Raw genomic sequence first — 16,296 nt, forward strand, 5'->3', positions numbered from 1 at the left:
ATGGGAAAAGAACCTAAAAAAGAATGAGTATATGTATATGTATAACTGATTTACTTTGTTGTACAGCAGAAACTAACACAACATTGTAAATCAACTATACTCCAATAAAAATTTAAAAAAACCTTTACTTAAAATAATTGAAATCTACAGAAAAGATGCAAGAATAGTTTAATGAACTATCCTTCACCTAATTCATCTGTTATTAACACTCCTCCATTTGATTTCTCTCTCTTTCTTCAAAGTATTGATGGTGTTATTTTTATTATTTTCTGAACCATTTTAGATCAATCTGCAGACATCATGACCCTTTACTCCTAAGAGAAAGGACATTTAAAAATATGTCATAATACGATTATCAATTTCAGGAAATTTAACATTCATTCCATATTTTGGCTAATATATATAGTCCATATGCACATTTCACTCATTGTCCCACTAATGTCCCTTAGGTCAAGAAACAACCTCTCCACAAATATTTTCGCATTTCTGCATGGTTAGGTCTTTCTGAGAAAACAAATTCTGGCAACCTGGGTTAAAGGGTGATTGAACAGCAGCCCTAAAGATAAAGACTTCTGGAGACATAAAAAGTCTTCTCCCTCCCCATAGCTATTTTCTCCAGGAAGATAAAGTAGAGATCTCTCTAACCTCTCCCTAAGTAGGATTTGTTTTATTCCAGAGCAAACATGTCTCTTCACCTCTAGAGGGAACGATGGGCAGCTGTGAAGGCCGCGCTAGATAGGCTCTGGGATTCATAACTTTGGAGTTTCTCTTATGTAGTACAAACTCCACTGTATGTGCCCTCTTTCTGTCACCCCATGGGAAAATAGGGCATAAAAAACTGGTGCTAAGATTAGGTCAGTAGAAACAGTTCTATCTCTGATCCAGATCCAGAGGTTTCATGTTCCCCTGTGTGTGTGTATGTGTGTGTGTGTGCGTATAAAACTGTGGAAGTGAGATAACATCTCAGACTGTTTATAGTGCACGACTTAACAATTTATAGCATTTTCCTCCCCAGATCCAGGATCCTATTGGGAAATGACATGTTGCATTTAGTTTGTCAAGTCTCTTTAGTGTCTTTTAATATTTACCTTTTAACTGTTTTTGGCCGCTCATCACACTGACATTTTTGAAGAGTTCAGACCATCTGTTTCATAGTTCCCTTCTTTCTTACACATTCGCAGATAGGGAGGGCCAACTGTACTCTTCTGCACCTCGATTTTTCACTTAACAATATATCCCAGGGAATTCCCTAGCTATCCAGTGGTTAAGACTCCATGCTTTCACTGCTGTGGGCCCAGGTTCGATCCCTGGTCCGGGAACTAAGATCCCACAAGCCGTGCAGCACAGCCAAAGGGGGTGAAAAAATATATATATATCTCCCAGAGATTATGCTGTATATTAAGGCCTTCCTTTCTTTTCTATGGCTGCATAATCCTTCTTTGTTTGGATATCCTGTTTCCCTAGTGTGTATCATATACTGTAGGTACTCAGTGAGTGAGTGGAGAAAGTAGATGGTTCCAAAAAAAAAAAACACGGGTAAATGAATGGGGAACAATTGAGCAGAAGAGCAATCTATAGCCTGGACAGAATAATTTGGAGTCAGACAGACTAGGGATGCAAATCCAGCTCTCCTGGCATTGAGCAGTTTAGCATAGTGGTTAAGTAAGCAAGCTCTTAAACCAGAGTACCTGGGATTGACTCCACCACTCACTTAGCTGTGTTCCCTTGGGAAGGCTATTAAACCAACTGTGCTTCAATTCAGTTTCCTCATCTGTGAAATGGAAATAATAAGAGCAACTATTTCATAAGGTTATTGTGAGACCTCAATAAATATTAGCTATACTTTATAGCTATAATTTTTCTAAACCTCAGTTTCTTCATATGTAAAATAGGGCTAGTAATACCCATTCAGCAGGGAGAGGGTTGAGGACTAAGTGAGCTAATGTCTTAGTATAGTGACTAGCACAAAGAAGTAATTAATAAATTATAGCTATCAAGACTAGGGGATAGAGGATTATCGGTACTGTAAACTCCTGTGAAGGTTGGACTTTATCTTTTTCACTAATGCAGGCCCAAGCACAATACCTTTCACATTGGCTTTGGAGTTAGACAAATCTATTTGTGTTTAAATTCCAGCCAGGATCACACCTACAAACAAATTACTCAACCTTTCTGATCCATATTATCCTCATTGATAAAACAAACATAATATTAGTTTCTATCTCAAAGTTATTGTTGGAATTAAATAGAATGATTGGTGTAAAGCTATCTGATCTCACCTTAGATGATGATTAAAAAAAAGTAAAGCATATTGCTGCCCATGTATGTATGCATTACAAAATATTTTCATGATTATTTCTCTGTGGTAGCCATGAGAATGTGACTTGGGAGACCTCCAACCAGGGAGGGTAATTGACCAAGGCTCCAGCTGCTGAAGGGTGAAATCCATCACTGCATTTATACTGAGGCCATGCCTCCCATGGGCTGGCCCATCAATTACTGAGTGTGGCAGAATACTAAGGCAGACCTGTTTCTGGGAGACATGGGACTTCTCTGATCACTGACTTTAGCTTGGGGATTCCATATGGCTTTGCCAAACCTTCCTCTGACTGCAAGGAAGCCTAGGGTGCTTTCACCCAATCTGTTCTCCCTCTCTCCTTCACTTAGGGTCAGACTTACAAGGTAGTCTGAAAGCTCTCTCAGCCTGTTCCAGAAATTTCCCATAATAAAACCTTTGCATGATTAATCCTATCTTGGATTCTTTGAGGGCCCAGACTAATAACCCCCTTGGAAAAGGATCACTTAAACATAATGAATATGTGCCTTTTTTTTTTTCTCACCGCTGTGGCCTCTCCCGTTGCGGAGCACAGGCTCCGGACGCGCAGGCTCAGTGGCCATGGCTCATGGGCCCAGCCACTCCGCGGCATGTGGGATCTTCCCGGACCGGGGCACGAACCCGTGTCCCCTGCATTGGCAGGCAGACTTTCAACCACTGCGCCACCAGGGAAGCCCGAATATGTGCCTTTTTAAATGCTAGAGTTCATGATGAGTATATTTAAATCCAGATATTAGCCAAATTTTATTTTGGAAGGAACAATGACTCAGAGAGGAAAGGAAACACTGTAAAAGGTCTGACCCTCAGTCACTTACTATTCCTGCTCCTTCTTTCCTTCATCTTCTACAGATGTTACGCCCAATAGATTTATTGCATTTTATCTCTGTCTTGGTGTCTGCTTCCTGGAAGACTCTAACTGACACAGCCATCCAGAGGGGGAGAACTCCTGGCTCTCGAAAAGTGTTTTATACAGAATGAAGGAGAAAAGCTGGAGTCAGGGTGGATGAGGGTGTGTGTGCAGATGGGCTATCAGTGCCACTTCCCATTTTGCCTCCAAAACAGTACCTGGAGATCAGTATATGCAAACTTGAGAGTTGAAATTAGCCAAAATTAAATTCTTCTAACCCACTGAACAAGCTCATCAGTGATATAAAAAGTGATTATGTAGTTTAGTAAATTAGAGGTCATGATTGGATGATGGTCTGGGGAATAGAGCACAATCAAAGCTGTGGAAAACTTCACATTCTTATGCCTTGGATTTTAGTTCTATTTTATTAGACCCAGGCAATAAGGTTAAGGAAATGAGTCTCACAACCAATTGCCAAATGAGTTTCACTGTTGTGCTTTATTGCCCCCAATATACCTCAAGCCCCTGAGGGAAAGAAGAAAAGTCAGATAAAAGGTAAAATAATACCAGTGGCAACGTAAGAATACTCTTGAACCCTTTATGAATGTCAGGGCTGGGTAGCCCCTGGTGCAGGAAACCATTGCCTCTGGCAGGTAGCACAGAGCCTTATTGAGGAAGCCATGCAACACAGAGCCATCTCTGTGTCCTATTTGCTGTCCCATTTGCTCCAGGAGCTGTGAGTGGATATCCCAATACCACTGTAAGAATTAATTAGATAAAATGAGCATTAGGAAGTTAATCATTGGCCTAGATTCTGGCTCCCTGGATACAGTCATCGTCAGGATAACCTGAACTTGGTGGTCAATCATTCCACAAGGGATATACAAGATATGAATGTTCTTATACTCATTTTGTGAAAGGAAAAAGTCACACCTTCACAAACATTTTTTGTTATCTGCATAAAGGAACTTTGATTTATTACTTGGTACATATTTTGCAAAAATTAAGAAGACATATATTAAAATCTACCGTATGGTATCCAGTCATAATAGAAGTCTGGCAGTCAAAATAGAAGCCCAAATGAATGAATAAATGAAGTGGCAAAAACTAGATTTGATTTTATATCTGACTCCCAAACCCATTTTCTTTTCACTTGACCATGATGTACTTATAAGCGGTCATTTCCTAATCCCATGCAAATTATTCTGTGAGAGGAATAAATGCTAGTAAGTAAAATAGAAAACTGCCATTTTGGTGCAAAGCTAAATCACAGATTCTCCATAAATGTTAAATAACAATGGTAGGGGACTTCCCTGGTGGTCCAGTAGTTAAGACTCCTTGCTCCCAATGCAGGGGGCACGGGTTTGGTCCCTGGTCAGGGAACTATGATCCTGCATGCCACCTGGAGTGGCCAAAAAAATAATGAAATAAAATAAAAATGGTAGAAATCCATCGGTGGCAGTGTGCTTAGAATTTATAGAATCACACAGAATCCCGGGGGGGGGCGGGGGAGACCATTAAAGTCATCAAATCTAGGGGTTTTCAAATATGTTCAGGTAGTAGAGTTCCTGGAACTCACAGTGTTCTTTGCAAAACTTCACAGATTACTGACAGCTAGTATTATATAAACGGGAAATGATTTCACTAGCAGATGCCATGATGTAATGGGAAGGAGCAGGCTTTGAAGTCTCACAGATTGGACTTTTCCATTCACTAGCTTGTGACCTTGAGTAGGTTAGTTAGCCTTTCTGTGCCTCTGATCCCTCATCTGAAAAATGGGGACGTCTCCATTTCAGAATTGTTAAGGATTACTTTTGACAGATGTAATGCTAATACCTTGACAAATGGTAGCTACAGGTCCATAATTCCATATGTAAAATGCTTCGAGCCAGATTTTTTCAGAATAAGGAATTTTTTTGGATTAAAAAAATGTAATATAGGGGTTTCCCTGGTGGCGCAGTGGTTGAGAGTCCGCCTGCCAATGCAGGGGACACGGGTTCGTGCCCCTGTCCGGGAAGATCCCACATGCCGCTGAGCGGCTGGGCCCGTGAGCCATGGACGCTGAGCCTGCACGTCTGGAGCCTGTGCTCCACAACGGGAGAGACCACAACAGTGAGAGGCCCGTGTACCGCAAAAAAAAAAAAAAAGTAATATGGGACATATGTCTTATAAGTAACACCCCAGCTGAGGGTGTTGGATTATGTCTTATAAGACATAAGATATGTCTTATAAGATTATGTCTTATAAGACATAATCCAACACTTATATTTCTGCAGCATTTGCACCAAGTTTATTAAAAATATAAACTTCGCAAACCATCTTGAATTTAATTGGGGTTTTGGACTTGTGGATAAGGGATTGTAAACAGGTATTAGTATTATTTGAAGATAATATGAGTGCTGTATGTATGCAGGTCTCCATAGCTTATGAAAATATGCATTTTTTATGAGGGATGCTGTTGGTATCAACCCAAATCCTTTTTGCCAGTTGATGTACCCATCCTCCAGCTGCTGCCAGTGGTGGCTGATAACAACTCACAGTTGTCCCCTTCCTGGAACTAGCCCTCAACCAAACAGGAGCCACCTCTCTCGGTGGTGACGGAAGTGGGGAGATGAACTGTTAATGACTGTCTGACATAATCCCTTGCCTTAAAAGACTAATTTGGGGACACAGTTCTTGTTTTAGAGTTTCCCTGTGGGATTAGACCAATGCTGGTCTTCGAAACCACATTCTTCTTTAGTTTTTCTCCCCTCTCCTACGCTGCTTCTATCTCTCCTCTTTTCCTAAGAGCAAATCCCTCAGGCTCTGCTTCTAGGGAACCTAACCTAAGACATTTGGTGCCAAGAGTAGTCCTAGAAAGCAGATTCTAGGAATGGGATTCTCAAGTTGGATCACGCAAGGACTGGATGGCAATGTGGTAGATGGAGTACGAGATTCCCTGGCATACTGTAAATGTAATTGCAAAGACTTGCACCTACAGTGAATTGGGGTGGAATACAGGCGGAAGGAAGGGGATGCTCAGTCTAACTGGCGCAATGTCTAAGACGTGAAAGATATATGGGAGCCGTCGGGACCCCGGAGACCGGGACGCCCGTCACCGCCCTCTCCCGCCCCCGTCCCCCGTCTGCGCCGCGCGGGGATGCCCCGGGCTCCACCCGGCTGGTCGGCGCCCAGTGGCTGCGAGATCCCTGCTCGGCTCCCCACGCGCCCCTCTCTCTTCTGACCCCAGGCGGGCGAGGGAGGTGCAGCCTTAGGGGTGGTGAGGTAAACCCGAGAACTTCCTGGGGAGAGGGTGTACGGGGGATTTCCACAGTCTTCCCCGCGGCCCCCTCAGTGGGGCGCTGTTGGGAGTGCCCTGGGGTGTTCCGAGACCGCGGAGGGGGAGGGGAGGTGTTAGGGACTCCTTTTCCTCCACTTCCCGCGACCCCCTTGCACGCCCCGAGGCGTCCCAGGTCCCTTGCTGGCCCCCCCCACCGCCGCCGCCTCGGGTTTGAGGTGGGTGGGTGGCTTTGCGTGGGCCGAGGATTTCAGGGTTTGGGGGCTCCCCCATTCTAGGTCTCGCCTCCTGCCCTCTTCCTTGGCCTGCGTTGGCTGAGGTGTTCCCGTAGGGGGCGAAATCAGTACGTTGGCTAGTGGCCTTGGCCCTTAACCCTTTGGGTTTATTTTAAGATTAATTAAAAAAAAAATGAACAGTAATCCTTGAAGATAACTGGGCAATTTTTCTTTAGGTTTCGTTTTTAATTGTACAAGTTCAAGTGGAGTCAGAAGCTCTTCTTACTGGTGTGAGGACTTATACAAGCCTTCATTTTGTCTACACAGACCAACAGATCATCATTTTTAGAGAAGATACTTTTTTCTCTCCTTTTTTGGTGTCCTTGGTACCAAATACTAAATTCGGGTGCATAATTCTGACACAAGTAATTGCATAAACTTTTCACATGTTGTGCTTAAAGCCAAACCAAACTGTGGTGTTGAACTTGGACATCTTGAGTTGAGAGAACTGGTAACTTTATTTTAATACATATATATGAAGAATTTAAGAAAATAAAGGCTTCCTCGGACGTGTGCCTCTTAAAATTATTTGCTTTGTTATTAGACAGAAAATAAGAAATTTTACAGCACTTGCAGTGAAATTACACTAGAGTACAAGCAGAACCAAAACAAAGTTGCAAAATCTATTGACTAATTTAGGGAGATGTCTCTTTGGAAATTTAAATTTTCTGTGAGAGTAAGTTACCATAAGTATTGGTATACATTGCTTTTCTCTCCTCAAATAAGTAACTAAATAACAACGCAAATCTCAGACTTATTTAACACAATAGTTTTTAGCAATGGAAAACCTACAGACAAATTTTTCCTTGGTTCAGGGCTCAAATAAAAAACTGAACAGGACGGAAGATGATGGCAGCCCTCCAGTGAAAAAAATGATGATAGACATTCACGCAAATGGAAAAATGATGATAAACAAGATGCCAACAGTAAAGAAGGAACACTTGGATGACTATGAAGCGCCAATGGAAACTGATGAAGAGCATGTCAAGAGAACCTGTGCCTCTGTGCCTGAACCTTTACATTTAAATCCCAGTTTGAAACACACTTTGGCACAATTCCATTTTAGTAGTCAGAGCTCTCTGGGTGGACCAGCAGCATTTTCCGCTCAGTATTCCCAAGAAAGCATGTCACCTACTGTATTTCTGCCTCTTCCATCTCCTCAGGTTCTTCCTGGTCCACTGCTCATCCCTTCTGATAGCTCCACAGAACTCACCCAGACTTTGTTGGAAGGGGAGTCTATTTCTTGTTTTCAGGTTGGAGAAGAAAAGAGACTGTTTGCCCCAAGCCCTAAACTCTGTTCTCCGAGAATTTTCACTCCAACAAATAAATACAGTATGTGATGAATTGTACATCTATTGTTCAAGGTGTACATCAGACCATCTTCAATCTTAAAGGTCCTGGGAATACTTCCACTTAATGCCCTATCCTGTGGGCTGATCACATTAACTGATGCACAAAGACTGTGTAATGCTTTATTGCGGCCACATACTTTTCCTCAAAATGGTAGTATACTTCCTGCTAAAAACTCATTGGCTCAGTTGAAGGTAACTGGCAGTGCCTTTGAAGTGGAACGTGAATGCTTAGGCAAATGTCAGGATTTATTTGCACCCCAGTTTTATGTTCAGCCAGATGCTCCATGTATTCAGCGTCTGGAGTGCTGTGGAATGCTTGCGCTCCAGACATTTGTGATGCATTCTCACAGATCACCGGACAAAAGGACTTGCTACTGGGGCTTTGAATCAGCCAGATGGCATTGCTATTTTCACGTGAACCAAAAATACTTAGGGACACCTGAAGAAAAGAAACTGAAGATAATTTTAGAAGAAATGAAGGAGAAATTCAGCATGAGAAATGGGAAGAGGACTCAATCCAAGATAGATACACCACCAGGAGTGGAATTATAGTCACGGTATCCAGTTATAAAGCAGGAAGGTGACCATGTTTCTCAGACACATTCATTTCTACACCCTGGCTACTACTTATACATGTGTGATAAAGTGGTTGCCCCAAATGTGTGGCTTACTTCGGCTGTATCCTAGCCTAAAGAGGTCACAAAGACAGAGGCAAGTAGATCTACACTAAAACATTCAGAGAAGCCTCACAGCAGTGGGAAACATCAAAAAATAGTGTCTTATCCAGATGTCTCACTAGAGGAACAGGAGAAAATGGATCTAAAAACAAGTAGAGAACTATATAGCCACTTAGATCCATCAGTTTCAAATAATTCTACAAGCAAAAGGAAACCTGAGTCTACCACTTGCAACTTAGCCAGAGACACAAGTAAGGCGGGAATTGACCGTGATGCTGCAGCTTCATCTCCACTTCTTGTCAAAGATGTCATTTGTGAGGATGATAATGGAAAAATCATGGAAGAAGTAATGAGAACTTATGTAAAACAACAGGAAAAACTGAACTCAATTTTGCAGAAGAAGCAACAACTTCAGATGGAAGTTGAAATGTTGAGTAGCTCAAAAGCTGTGAAGGAACTCCCTGAAGAATAGCAGAATTTACAGAAAGAGCTTGAATCTTTGCAGAATGAACATGCTCAAAGAGTGGAAGAATTTTATGTTGAACAAATTTAGACATAAAATTAGAGCAGGCAATGAAACAAAAATGTACCTGTGACTCAAATTTAGAAAAAGATAAAGAAGCTGGATATGCAGCACAGCTGGCAGAACTGAGACAGAGATTGGACCATGCTGAGGCTGATAGGCAAGAACTCCAAGATGAACTCAGACAGGAACGGGAGGCAAGACAGAAGTTAGAGATGATGATAAAAGAGCTAAAGCTGCAAATTTTGAAATCATCAAAAACTGCTAAAGAATAGAAACCTTTAAAGAGATTCATCTGTGTGTTCCCAACAGGGTCTATTTTTGTTTGTTTGCTTTGGTAATTGAATTCTGAACAATTTATCTGCATGAAAATAACTAGACATTGTATCCATTTGTAGATCAGAGAAAGTGAAGAGATTATATATTAGTATATAAATTTTTACATTTTCCAAATGAATGAAAATGTATGTTTCTTTGTACTTTTTTTTCAACCAGCTCAGTAACAGTACTTTATCATTTCAACTATTAGATAATCTGCCTGTATTTCCAATGCAATTTAGCAGCTGCATACTTTTTAAAAGCTGCATTGTGTTATGGAAAATAGTTTTGATCAATTTTGTTATCCATATTTCAGATTCAATTTTAGATACAATGGTGGCTTCATAGTTCATATATAGAGCTACTCAAGGAGTTGAATCTCCATTTTTTTTTCATGAACACAATCTCATTTCTAAGTTAATATAGTACACTCATTATTATAATCAAAATTTGCTTTAATTTTGTTCATATTGTGGAATGAATTTCCACCAGTTCTCTTCTATTTAATGTCTCCTAAGAGACATTTTGTCAGTAGAGGAATTTCATTGATTAGGTTATAGCACACCCCATGGGGAAGGATAACATGCTTTCTTATACACTGCTGCTAAACACAAGAAGCAGTTATAATTAGATTTTCTGTTTAAATGTGGTTATATTCAGAAAAAAATTTTTATGTAGCAACTTTAGAAGAGGGAATAAAATGTAATAATTTTTGAACTTTTATGTTGTTAATAGTGGTGTGAAAATATTAATGTACTTGAGAAAAACTGATACCATTGATGTATATCAGTTTCTATACAATCCATAATCCTCCTGTACAGTTTCTCTATGTAGTTGTGGGTCTTACTGATATTTATATAATGGATTTGTTTTCCTTAGTGGATTTTTCCTTTAAATTGTAAAACATTAAACACTTTGAAGGCTAAAAAAAAGAAAAATATATGGGAAATAGCAACTATAAGGATTGTGGAAGTGGGTGACTGATGCTGAGTCTGATGAAAGACTGATAAAAGAAAATGACCTAAGATCTATTAATCAACAATTTAAAACAAAGGACCTCACTGTTAGTATTTAAAGAGACCCTCATCTCTTGCAGCCAGTATTCAGAGATAATTATCAAGCAGAAATTTAAGAAAGGGAGAATTTTAGAAAAGGCTGAATTCTCAGTGTAGGAAAGTTTCCTCGTAAGAGTTGGGTCCTGATGGGGAAGAAGTAGGACCTTGAGATTTGGGGTGAAGATATCTAGGTAGATTCATTTGAAACGCTTGAATCCCAAGACTCCTCTGAATCCTCTGAGCCTATAGAAGTGCCCCTCTGGCCTAGGTGGGAAGATAAAGGCCCATACCTCCCCATTTTGTACGTACCTTATAAGACAATGTAAGTCCTCCTCAGGATCTGCTCTGATTTCTCCTCGTGGCCACCAGACTCATAACTAGGATCAAATGGCCCAAGCAGGCAATATTATATCCCCAAATAGCTATAGCACCTGACTTACACGTAATGGCAAGTACCAGGAAAGGATGCCTGAGGGCTGGATAAATGGAGGTGGGAACTTAAAGCTGGATAAGGGAGAGTTCATCAATATCAGGGCTCTCTGTTGTGACACAGGATTTAACACTCAGCAAGGACCCCTAAGAGATGGTTCTATACACTGCTGGAATGGCTCTTTAAAACTTGAAAAAAGTGATAGCCACACATTAAATAAATAGAGATGCCAGAACTGCCATGGTAAAAGGAATCAAAAGGCTCAATGAAGTGGGCCTGCAATAATGGGTTTATTATCTAAGACTGAAAAATCCACCAGTCAATCGTGCTTTTTGGAAAGCTTGGAGGACACTCCATTTACCAAGACAACAACGAATGCACTAGGTAGGGAAATTACCGGCATCATTGAGAATCTTGCAGCAGCTGTGGTCTCTAAGTCAGGACTGATGGTAGGAGATGGGCTCCCTAGTAGCAATGAGGATAAGAGCTCAGATTAGCAGAGACCAGGTGGCTGTACTTCACCATCAGAAGAACGGTGGGGCTTAATGTTAGAATAGTAGCCAGGAGGGTCTGGGCAGCAGGGATTTTGGCGATGGCTCAGAGAACATGGTGTTCCGGGAATTCCATGGTGATCCAGTGGTTAGGACTCCACACTTCCCGGAGTGCAATCCCTGGGCAGGGAACTAAGAACCTGAAAGCTGGGTGGCACAAGAAAAAAAAAAAAAAAAGAACATGGTGTTCTTAGGGCCAAGATAGATGGACGGCCATTGTATATAACGAAAAGGGTGGGGGAAATGAGGAGTTGTTTAATGGACATAGTTTCAGTTTTGCAAGATGTAAAAGTTCTGGAGATCTGTTGCACAACAATGTGAATACACTGAACACTACTGAACTGTACCCTTAAAAATGGTTAAGATGGTATATTTTATGTTGTGTGCTTTTAACTACAATTTAAAAATTTTTAAATTATTTACCAAAAAAATGGATGAGAAGGCTGAGATCAGCTGCTCTACTGGAAAGTCACAAATCTTTGCCTGTTGTCAGACCCAGAAGCTATCAATTATAGGAGACCAGTTTCCCATGAGGAAGCCCCCTATAAAATCACAGCAAGTATACATAGTAGTGATTCCTGCAGTCCTTCCCCAATCTATGGCCACTTATTCAGATAACTCTACAATGGAGTAAGAAAAATACCCAGATCTTTCTAAGGTTGTTGGAGACAGGGTCCAAGTTAACACTGGTACCTGGGGACCTAAAGCATTAGCATGGTCTCCTCACTGGAATAGGAGCATATATGAGTTAGATAAAAATGAAGGCTTGGGCAAGGTTTGTACCACAGTTGTTCCACTAGGTGTATGGTCCTACCCAGTTATTTCCCATTCCTGACAGTATAATTGGAATGGGCGTACATCGAAACAACAGAACTCTCACATTAGTTCCTTAACCTGTAGAATAAGAGCTACTAAGTAGTAATAAGAAAGGCCAAGGGGAAGCCCCTGAAACTGTTCCTGGACAATGGTCAAAACAATAAATTAAAAACCTGTCACATTTTAGGGGAATGGCAGAGTTTAGTACCTCCCTCAAAACTTTAAAGAATGAAATAATGTTGGTTCCTGTCCTATTCCTATTTAATTCACCAGTCTGGCCTCTGCAAAAACTGATGGATCATTGCAGATGACAAACTTAATGCAAACTTAATCAAGCAGTGGCTCCAACTACACCTGCTACGCCAGATGTGAATCTTTCTAGAGGAGATTAACAGAGCCTCCGGTACATGGTGTACAGCCATCGATCTAGAAAATGTGTTCTTTTCCACACCCATCTGGAAAGAGGATCACACAGGATGGGCAACTATACATTCATGGTCTTGCCCCAGTGTCATATTCTCTGTCTTATTATAGTCCAAAGGTATCTGAACCGTTTGAAAATTCTAACAATGATATTAGTCCAGTATATCAATACCATCAGATGTGATAGGAAGTAAGTGGCAAGTATTCTGGATACCTTAGTAAGGCATATATACTCCAGAACGTGGGGGAGAAACTATACAAATATTTAGAGGCCTACCACATCAGTGAAGTTTTTACAGGTTGAATGATCTGGAGCATTCCAGTACCTTGCTTCCAACATTAAAAAAAAGAAACAAAAAAAACCATTGCACAATGCACCTCTTAGCACCAAGAAACACATATGGTAGGTCTCTTTGGGTTTTGGAGGCAGCATATTCTACACTTGGAACTACTGCTAAGACCCATTTATCAGCAGATACAGGTTTGTTGGTTTGCACCCCACAGGCCTACACGCCCTGTACTTGCCCAGCTTCAAGACCAAAGAGCCCAGAGTCAGCAACAGAGACATCAATGATTTAATGGATAGGGGGACCTCACATGTCTGAAGCAAGGTACTGGAGCAACACCCCACCACGTGTGGCAGGTGGGAGGCAGGACATGGCGGCAGTCTTTGTTCCCAGGGGGAGGGGGAGGTTACCAGTTATAGGGCGAATTGATGTCAGGTTGGCTCTTTAGTTACCAGGGAAAGCAGCACAGGGGCACACCACCACCTTTCACTACCCCTTTGATAAGCTATCATAGTGGAGATGTTCTGATCTAAAGCAAGAACAATCCTTAGCTGGGGCCTGGGGCAAGTAGGTAGGAAGGTCAGTCATGTGAATAGGGTATTGGTGAAGCAGGCACTGGTTGAGCAGGGCATTACAGAGAACAAGAGTACAGCCGTCTTGAGTGGCCTGACCATACAAGTTGGAACCTTTGATTGGGGCCCAGAGGAAGAAAGGACTGAAAGATTAAAACTGAGATATGATCAACACTGCTGCTTGGGCTCTATGACTCGACAGATCCCATGATACTTGAGCTATCTGGGAACAGAGAATGACACTGTATGAAATCTCTGGCCACCACTTGGCTCAAATATTTGGACATTCATGCATTTCTAAATTTAGTTGATTCATGTTTACTTAATATGTGCTTACCATATGCCAGGTCCTGTCCTGGACACTGAAAACACAAAGATGTAATAAAACCTATTCTCTGTTCCCAAGTAGCTCAGTCTAATTTTACTCTTACTATTTGCCTGCCATTTGACTCATCTATTTCCTACACTCTGGCATTTGCTAGGATTCAGGTAGTAACAAAGTGGGGCCAAATGGGGAAAAACTTGAGAACAATTCTATTAACTAAAAATCGACCACAAATCAGGCCAAGGCCATCATGATTTGATTTGAACAAGCCACATCAGTCATGCTTTAACAATAAAAACTCAATTACTGAGACCTACTGTGTATATGCCACACACTTCATATACATTTATCTTCCCCCCAAATTCTGCAAGGTGTTCTCTCTCTCCACATGAGAAAACTGAGGTTTAGGAAGTTAAGGCATCTAAGACACATATGAAGTGTTAGAGCTAAGATTTGAATGTAGGGCTACTTCTGGCACCTCAAATCCTCTTTTACCACTATATCATACTACCTTCATGCTACTTCCAGTGATCCGTAATAGTCTGAAAATACCTTGATGTATTCCAATTCCTTCATTAAACATTAAATTCCTATTTGAAGCCCACCAGTGACAACAAGCTCTTCAAAGTGGTCCTTTTCATCTATGATCAGGAGATTCTTCCAGAGGAAATTCAAATGTCCTCTCTTTAGGATCATTTAGTTGCAAAGAACACTCAAGCTAGGCAGAGGGAGGTGTTTTGTTTTGTTATTTTGGCTGCATTGGGTCTTCGTTGCTGTGTGCGGGCTTTTCTCTAGGTGCTGTGAGCGAGGGCTACTCTTTGTTGTGGTGCGCAGCCTTCTCATTGTGGTGGCTTCTCTTGTTGTGGAGCACGGGCTCTAGGCACGTGGGCTTAGTTGCTCTGCAGCATGTGGGATCTTCCTGGACCAGGAATTGAACCCATGTCCCCTGCATTGGCAGGTGGATTCTTAACCACTGCGCCACCAAGGAAGTCCCGAGGGAGGTGTTTTAAGAACACAAAAATCTCACTGGAAAGTTAGCAACCCAGGGACACAAAAAGGACAGCCAGGCATCACGGGGACAGGAATTTTGAAGCCATTTTCTGAAGCTGTCATTTCTGCTTCATTCATTTTTCATTCCATATCATTCTTACCAGCTTCCATTGCTTGCTCACGGCCTGGCATTAGTGCTCTAGCCCCATCCTACTTGACCTTTCAGTCCAAGATTCCATTATCATCTGACTCGGTCTTTTCTTTTAGTACAAAATCCTTAGAAATAAATAGATTGACCCAGTTTAACCTATGGATTGGATCTTGGATCACGTTCTAACCTTGATCTGACCACCTATGACTACGGTGGAGTCACCCCGAAAACATGGCTGTCTGAGTTTAAGTAGGATCTGTGGATGTAAAACAACTTCAGAAGGGGTGTGAACTGGGCTTGATACACTGCGTTAACAACCTTGTTCAGAAAAACATAAAGATGAGATGAATATCCTCTTTTTCTGTGACACTTAAACAGAGTCTGTAGCAACCTGGTATGATCTTTTATTTTTTGTTTGCTATTTTCTAATTTAACTAAGTACCAAGGAGGCAGGGATTGGCTCCTATCCATCTCTGACCCCTCAAAGCACATATCCTAGGGCTCTCAACACTGTGCCCTGGAACAACTTGATGCTGAGGTAAACAGTATTTGTGATGGCGTACACTTACCTACTGTTGGCTGATCTCTTAAACATTGGGTACCAAGAGGCATACTGACAGTTTGATTTTGTGTGTGTGTGTGTGGTAAAATATACACAACATAAAATTTACCATTTTAGCCACTTTTCAGTGTACCTTTTCAGTGGCATTAAGTACATTCATGTTGTGCAACCACTATCCATCTCCAGAACTTTTTCACCATCTTGAACTGAAACTCTGTACTCACTAAACAGTAACTCCCTATTTTCCCCTCCTTCCTGCGCTTAGTAATCACTGCTCTGTCTCTATGAATTTGACTATTCCAAGATACCTCACGTAAATGGAATCATACAATATTTGTACTTTTGTGTCTGGTTTATTTCATTAAGCATGTTTTCCAGGTTCACCTTTGTTTTAACACATATCAGAATTTCATTCCCTTTTAAGGCTGAATAATATTCTATTTTATATATACTAGGTCCCCTACATATGAACAAGTTCTATTCCAAGAGCTTGTCTGTAAGTCCCATTTCTTCGTAAGTCCAACAAAGTT

The 16,296-nt window shown here is 41.3% G+C and overlaps 1 protein-coding gene and 1 pseudogene across 5 annotated transcripts in view; one reads left to right on the plus strand and one right to left on the minus strand.

Moving 5' to 3' along the window:
- The window catches only part of ZFYVE9 (zinc finger FYVE-type containing 9), a 228,733-nt gene that overhangs the window by 203,593 nt on the left and 8,844 nt on the right, over positions 1 to 16,296 (minus strand). The window lies entirely within an intron of this gene.
- Positions 6,915 to 10,052, plus strand: LOC101339703 (ski-like protein pseudogene; annotated as a pseudogene).

Source organism: Tursiops truncatus, chromosome 1 (genome assembly GCF_011762595.2).
Source record: "Tursiops truncatus isolate mTurTru1 chromosome 1, mTurTru1.mat.Y, whole genome shotgun sequence".
In the NCBI taxonomy this organism is placed as follows: domain Eukaryota; kingdom Metazoa; phylum Chordata; class Mammalia; order Artiodactyla; family Delphinidae; genus Tursiops; species Tursiops truncatus.